Consider the following 7,225-nt stretch of genomic DNA (forward strand, 5'->3'; position numbering starts at 1 on the left):
TTTTTTTTTTTTTTTTTTGTCTTTCTCTATCGTTTCCTTGATCTCCCAGTTCTCTCTCTTGCCTTGCTGCAAGCTCTTTTTGTGGATCGTCAGTGAAGCACCGTGCTACAGGACTAGCACACTTTAACACCCAAAGTCCCGACAAGTATTAAATACCCAATTTAAAAATAAAAAAAAGACTTTCATGGTTTTATTGGAAGTTTTACCGGTTGAATTTCAAGATGAGATTGAAGAGAAAAACGTGCGACTAGATAGTTTGGTTGAATTATCTTGCATGCTTGATTTTTCTTATGGGTGGGGGTTGATCATGTGGATAACTAGTGGAGCTGACACGTATAGGAGTAGTGCCCCTGACCTTGGACAATAACATAGCTTGTGAGATGGGTTTGCAAGCTACCTTCTATGGATGACGAGCACGTTAGCACTCACCATGTTGTCCTCATCTATTAGAAAGAGTTCGTTGAGGTAGCGCTTCAACTTCGAACACCAATAACTAATGTGTAGGCTAAATTAGCTAACTAAGAATGTGCACAACAAGAGCAATAGATCCAAGTTCGAAACTTCAAAATCTGATGACATACACGAACACCGCCAACGACGACTTTTTCTTCCTCCAATCGCACCGCAACCTCTAGGAATCTCATTAATATGGTCAAATCATTAATGGGACTCACGCACGTAATAATTGACATGTACAATCTTATGGATTTTTTGTATGAAAATTACCCATCTTTTATCATGATGGTCGTGTGTCAAAGTAACTCGACTTCACTTACTAAATGTCACTGTCGATAAGGTGGATAAACCCACCAAGACACATACATATACTTCTAAAATTGACACTTTCACTATTTTGTCACGACAGTTAGACTTTGAAAGAGCTCAACTTCATTGATCGGGTGTCAATTCCAATTAATTAGGTCAATCCCACCGAGATTCCCATATATGAACCTCAAATCATTATGTTTTGGAAAGGTGAAGAGTATCCCAAAGGTGGGATTTTGGTTGTACTTCATTATTCCTCAATTTGCAAAGATACTCTTCACCTTCACCTTTGCAAATTGAGGAATAATGATCAATCACATTGCACGATTCACCTTTCAATTTGCAAAGATACTCTTGATCATGATCTAAATTATTAAACCAAAATCACCTTAATAAGAATAATTTAGAACATGATTATAAATTTATTCGATCGAAAATTTAGTAAAGATTTACGATACATGTATAGGGTGTACTCAATGTGTCCGAGTTTGCCCCAGAAATGTATTAGAAATGATACTTCGGAGCAGACGTAAAGCTAAATAAATAGCTTCTGATATGAACCACGACCAATGAATTTTCATACCTCAAGGTCCAATTATAAAGACGAAAGTCAAGAAGCTACAACAAACCTTGTACACTTATATTCAAGCTATGGTGAGCTCATCAAAGGAAATTCTAGAAGACGGTTGAGACCTCGCTTATATGTTGTGCAAAGTTGAGCTTCAAGAGATGTATTAAATGCATTTTAAGTTGCATTTAATGAACTCAGCTTAATTTATGGAACTAGTCCAAGGATGACTAATAAACACACTTCATCCAATGCACTATTTAATTATAATTTAAATATTTGTTAGTCATATTTAAGTTAATTTTTAATATAGGAGTTAACGGTTATAATGTAACCCCTAGGTTAACATATTCCACTGTTAACTAGCAATTTTAATAGGGAGGTTATGGGTATTTCTCGTTTACTGGCCAATTTAATTTGGGAGTTATGTATCACATAACCTTCTTTTCTAAAAAATAATAGAATTTCTATTTTTTTAGTTTTGTTGAGAGCTAAGAAAAGCAAATTCTTGTGTTGAGAGCTTACATGCTAAAGTCATTCAAGTGATATTGGTCAAACCTCTTGTGGAGTGATTCAAATCACGACTTTAGAAACGAGTTTTCTTTACTCTTGATCTTGATCATCAAGGTAATACGTTCCATACTTTCCCTTGGGTTGATTCCATATCAGCTTCACTCCAAGAACAAAAGACCGTTGGTTGTAAGAGATGTGAATCTGCGTGTTTGACGAATTTCAGATTCATGAACATTTTTTAAGAAAGCTTACTTGGTCGAAAAGTCGGTGCACTTATGCATGGTGGAAGTATTTAGACCGAAAGGAATTGCAAAGGGTCTTAGCTACTTAGATTTTAATATACGACCCGTAGTTTATGCCTAAAATCTCGTATTATTAATAACGAATTTGCAATTCAACACTATCCATGGATTGAAATTATAAGGATATTACTGTAATTTATGGGTACTAATGATGATTACGTGATGATAAACAAAAGATGATGAGAATATTTTGCTTATAGTTTTATATTAGGGCATGTGATGGTTATTATTATATGCTTAAAATACCCCCATTAATATCTTTTGAGTAATTAAAATAATTTCAATTATTATTATAATAATTATGAATAAAATTATAAGTCAACTCTAGCCAATTTTAGCTGGCACAATAGATACTTAATATCACTTTAGTTATTCAAAATATAGTGGTTGTGCTAGTCGTATTAGGATGAACATGTGTACTAAATAATATAGATGTAACGACTTATGTTCAAGATTCGAAATTTGGATTCGATATCTAATGACCCCAATATTCTTCTACGATATGATCACGTTACCTACTATTCGAGAGTAAAGACTATCTCGATAGACCAACACGACTCTTTCCAACATGTTTTATTCTCACTCACATGCATCCCATGAAAATTTTCACGAGCTTACCCAACATCGAAAAGGAAGGTGCACATTTTTTTGTATAGATAGTAACTTTCATTTCCTTTAAGGCTTTTTTAGTCATTCTATTCTTAAGATTGTTCTCATTCGTAGTCTCGGTTCACACATTGTAAGTATAGATAATAACTTTCATTTTCTTTAAACCTTTCTTAGTCATTCTATCCTTAGAATTGCTCTCATTTAGAAGTGTTTTCAATTCATTCATGTACCCATTCTTTACTCGAGTGTCACATGTCCACCAACTTTCGCCTTGATTTGTCTCTTAACCATATTTTACTTATTCAGATGTCGTCTCAGTTTGCACCTTGTTGGTATAGGTAGTAACTTTCATTACCTTTGAACCTTTCTAAATCATTTTATCCTTAAAGTTGCTCTAATTCAAATGTGGTTTCAGTTTATTCATATCTCCTCCTTTCCATCTTGATTCGTCCTCGAACCATATTTTACTGAGAGAGGTATCGCTCTAAATAACTCGTGCCTAAGATTTGGATAAGGATTCAAATTTGAATTCAGCACCTGATCGACCTGACATTTTCTTGCATCCCATATGACATGGTCACATTATCTACTCGTTAGCTTCTTAAGAGTGAAAACTATTGTGAGATCCCACATCGGTTGGGGAGGAGAACAGAACACCCTTTATAAGTGTGTGGAAACCTCTCCCTATCAGACGTGTTTTAAAAATCTTGAAGGAAAGCGCGAAAGGGAAAGTCCTAAGAGAACAATATCTGCTACCGATGGGCCTGGGCCGTTATAAATGGTATCAGAGCCAGACACCAGGTAGTGTGCCAGTGAGGAGGCCGTTCCCCGAATGAGGGGTAGACACGAGGTTATAAATGGTATCAGAGCCAGACACTAGGTGGTGTGCCAGTGAGGAGGCCGTTCCCCGAATGTGGGGTAGACACGAGGTGGTGCGCCAGTAAGGATCAGGGCCTCAAAGGAAGGTGGATTTGATGGGGGGTTCTACGTCAATTGAAGAAAGGAACGAGTGTCAACAAGGATGCTGGGCCTCGAAGGGAGGTGGATTTGATAGGGGGTTCCACGTCAATTGAAGAAAGAAACGAGTGTCAATGAGGATCCTGGGCCTTGAAGGCAGGTGGATTGTAGGGGGCTACTTGAGTATTTTTATACTCACCCATGATACTTCTTGACTCTCGATCGTGTAATAAGTTCCATATCAAAATAGAATTCAAAACTTTATAATTCAAATATTTTCTGGTGTAAATCCTTCCTTATTGACTCGAATTTTAACTCAAGGACGGGTGGCAACAACGAAGTATGATTATTTTAAATAATTAAAAATAATAATAACCCGACAACCCAACAACCTAATCTAGTCTAACCCGAGAATAGAGGGTTGAGTTAAATTCAGCTATTAACTCTATTTAAATTGTTAGCAACCCGATTAATCTAATATTTAGAGTTCATCCAAAAGATTTTTCTAGCTCAATCTATATATACTTCTAGCTCGACTTAGCTCAATAGTCGAGTCAATATGTTGCGTAAAGATTAGAAATATATATTAGAAAACATGATTAAGTAATGAATTATTGTTTGAGGATAGAGTTTGGGGCAAGTGGGACAACCAAATTTATGAGCTGCCAGCGGGTTGAAGTCTTGTCATTTTCATTCATTTATTATCTTTGATTAATAAAGTCCAATTGTGACACAAATTAAATAAACAATATAATTGTCAATCAAATTCTTATGATTGCATCAATTTGATGCATTATATTTCTGGTTTCATTACTCAATTTATCACGACTTTTAACGGAAGTTCGTTTTGACCCGTTATGTATCGTTAACAGTCTCATAATTTTAAAACGTGTCTGCTAGGGAGACGTTTCTACACTCTTATAGGAATGCTTCGTTCCACCCCTTCATAAGATATTGTCCTGCCAGCGGTAGACTTGAACTGTTACAAAAGATGCGTTTTAGAATCGTGAGGATGATGGCGATACATAGCGAGTCAAAGCGGACAATATCTGCTAGCGGTGAGCTTGAGCTGTTACAAATAATATCAGAACCAGTCACTGAACGATGCAATGCATTGGTTGGAGTAGGCCAAACCCTCTTACACGCGTTTTAAAAACCTTGAGGGGAGAATCCAGAGAAGACAATATCTGCTAGTGGTGGGCTTGGATGGTTACCATATTATTTTGTTTTCCACAAGGCATATTACACGACATATATTCAAGAAGATTCAACAAGCGTTTAGTCTTCACTTACAAATTTGATAGGCTACGTCCAACCTTCATTTCATCTTGTTTTATAAACTATTCTAAGAGAGAAATGACCTTTTGGAGCTTTCGAAGTTAGTATCGTCATCATAACAGTTCAAACCCAACCAGTACCTTGCATCATTCGGTGACCGGTTATGATACCATTTGTAACAGCTCAAACCCATCGCTAGTAGATATTGTCCGCTTCGGCTCGTTATATATCATCATTAGCCTCACAATTCTAAAACGCATCTTTTGTAACAGCGCAAGTCCACCGCTAGTAGGACAAGTTCTCTTACAAAAGATTGCATCCACATCATTCAATACAACCTCAATCAAGTTAGATTATGAAGTGTCTCAATCTAAAATAAGATTTCGAAATCTTTCTTTTATATATTTGATAGGAAGAGACAGTATAGTTCTAGTATAGAACTTCATTTCGAGCTTCCCCCTAAGGTTTTTAAAACACGTTTGCTAGGGAGACGAAAGGTTTCCACACCCTTAAAAAATATATTATGTTTCCCTCTTCAACCGATGTGGGATGTCACAATGCACCCCCCCCTTGCCCAGTGTCCACTCTCCTTCGAGTCTCAGTGTCCTCGTTGGCACACTACCTGGTGTCGGGCTCTGATACCATTTGTAACCGCCAAAACTCTATCCTCTTTGTACTTTTTCTTTCGGGCGTACCATCAAAGCTTTTAAAACACGTCTACTAGAGAGAAATTTTCACACTCTTATAAATAATGTTTTGTTTCCATCTCCAACCGATGTAGGATCTCACAGCAAGAGCCTTCAATAAAAGGCAACGCCACTCAAAGTGGCCTCGTTAATATATATTTAAAAACAACCCCAAATGGGATTATTAAGGTTTTGGGTAATTCATGGAATTTAAAAACCAAATTTTCAAATAAGACTTAAAAAAGTGCAAGCAAAGAACAAAGCAAGATGTTTCAACTGTCTTCCAAGTGGGAGCCATGCTGTCTTTGAATGTTTTTTTAACCAATTAACGTGGCAAATCCTTATTGGACAGGTGGTTTGTGAATGCTGATTGGATGTCTTGTCATAAATTCATGAGACCCACAAAGGTATTGGGAATCCAAGTCAGGGTGAATATGACGTTTAGGTACAGATTTATGTTCCCAAATAGGCTTGACGTGGACTTGTAGAGGGTCTGACACGTGGCCATCAAGCATATTCCTTTAAATTATTATTTTGTTCTTTTACCTTCTAAAACTAATTAGCTATTTATATTTATAGATTTTAATTTATTCTTTCACTTTTTACGGGTATACATTCAACTTGACAACTCGGACCAATCCAACCTGAACTATAAAGGTTGGATGGGGTTGAATTAGCTTCGGGTAGGGTTGAATTCATTTTTCTGAACCCGAACTAAATCAGTTTAATTTCGGGTTCGTGCATAAAACCTTCGGGTTGACCTGAACTCAATAAAAATATATAATTTATATTAAGAATCTTTTCGTATTAATAGGTTTGCTAGAATGGTACCTCGGCCTCTCTACGAACACTCACCCAAGTCAACGCTAATATTTTGTTTAGTTTAGGACTAAAGGTCACGCCATAACTCAGACCATGTACACCCCTAGTCACTTTTGTGTGATATTCGATTTATTAATTTTTATGTTTTATATAGAGATAGACAGCTCTTAAGTCCTAATAATTTAGAGTCGACCTTATCACTAAATCTAAAATTTAATTTGACAAAAAAAAAAAAAAGAGTTCGATAATAAATTTTGTGTTTAGTTTTCTTTGATATTTTAAAATATAAAAAAAAATGATTAGTTTGATAATTATTTGATTTATTTTTTTACTAAGGACGTGGAAACCTCTCCTTAACAGACACGTTTTAAAACCGTGGACTGACAACGATACACAACGGATCAAAATGGACCTTATTGCTAAATCTAAAATTTAATTTGAAAAAAAAAAATTTGAGTCCAATAATAAATTTTATGTTTAGTTTTCTTTGATATTTTAACATATATATAAAAAAATATGATCTAATTTGATAATTATTTTTTTTCATTGTAACTAAACTGTGAGACCTCGTATCGTTTGGAGAGGGGAACGAAACATTCGTTATAAGAATCCGAACCAAACAGTGAGCGGTGTGTCAGTGAAGATGTTAGGTCCCCAAGGGAAAGATTGTGAGATCTGGTTAGAGAGAGGAACGAAGCAATTTTTGTAAGGGTGTGGAAACCTCT

General features: G+C 35.9%; 1 long non-coding RNA gene across 1 annotated transcript in view; it reads right to left on the bottom strand.

Annotated features, from left to right (window-relative positions):
- LOC111444248 overlaps positions 1-4,798 on the bottom strand; it is a 12,490-nt gene extending 7,692 nt beyond the window's left edge. Inside the window, exon 1 of the long non-coding RNA XR_002710668.1 lies at positions 4,701-4,798. This is a non-coding gene — a long non-coding RNA (uncharacterized LOC111444248). The remainder of the gene's footprint in view (positions 1-4,700) is intronic.
- Between the last annotated feature and the right edge of the window lie 2,427 nt (positions 4,799-7,225).

Source organism: Cucurbita moschata, unplaced genomic scaffold (genome assembly GCF_002738365.1).
Source record: "Cucurbita moschata cultivar Rifu unplaced genomic scaffold, Cmos_1.0 Cmo_Scf00006, whole genome shotgun sequence".
Classification (NCBI taxonomy): Eukaryota; Viridiplantae; Streptophyta; class Magnoliopsida; order Cucurbitales; family Cucurbitaceae; genus Cucurbita; species Cucurbita moschata.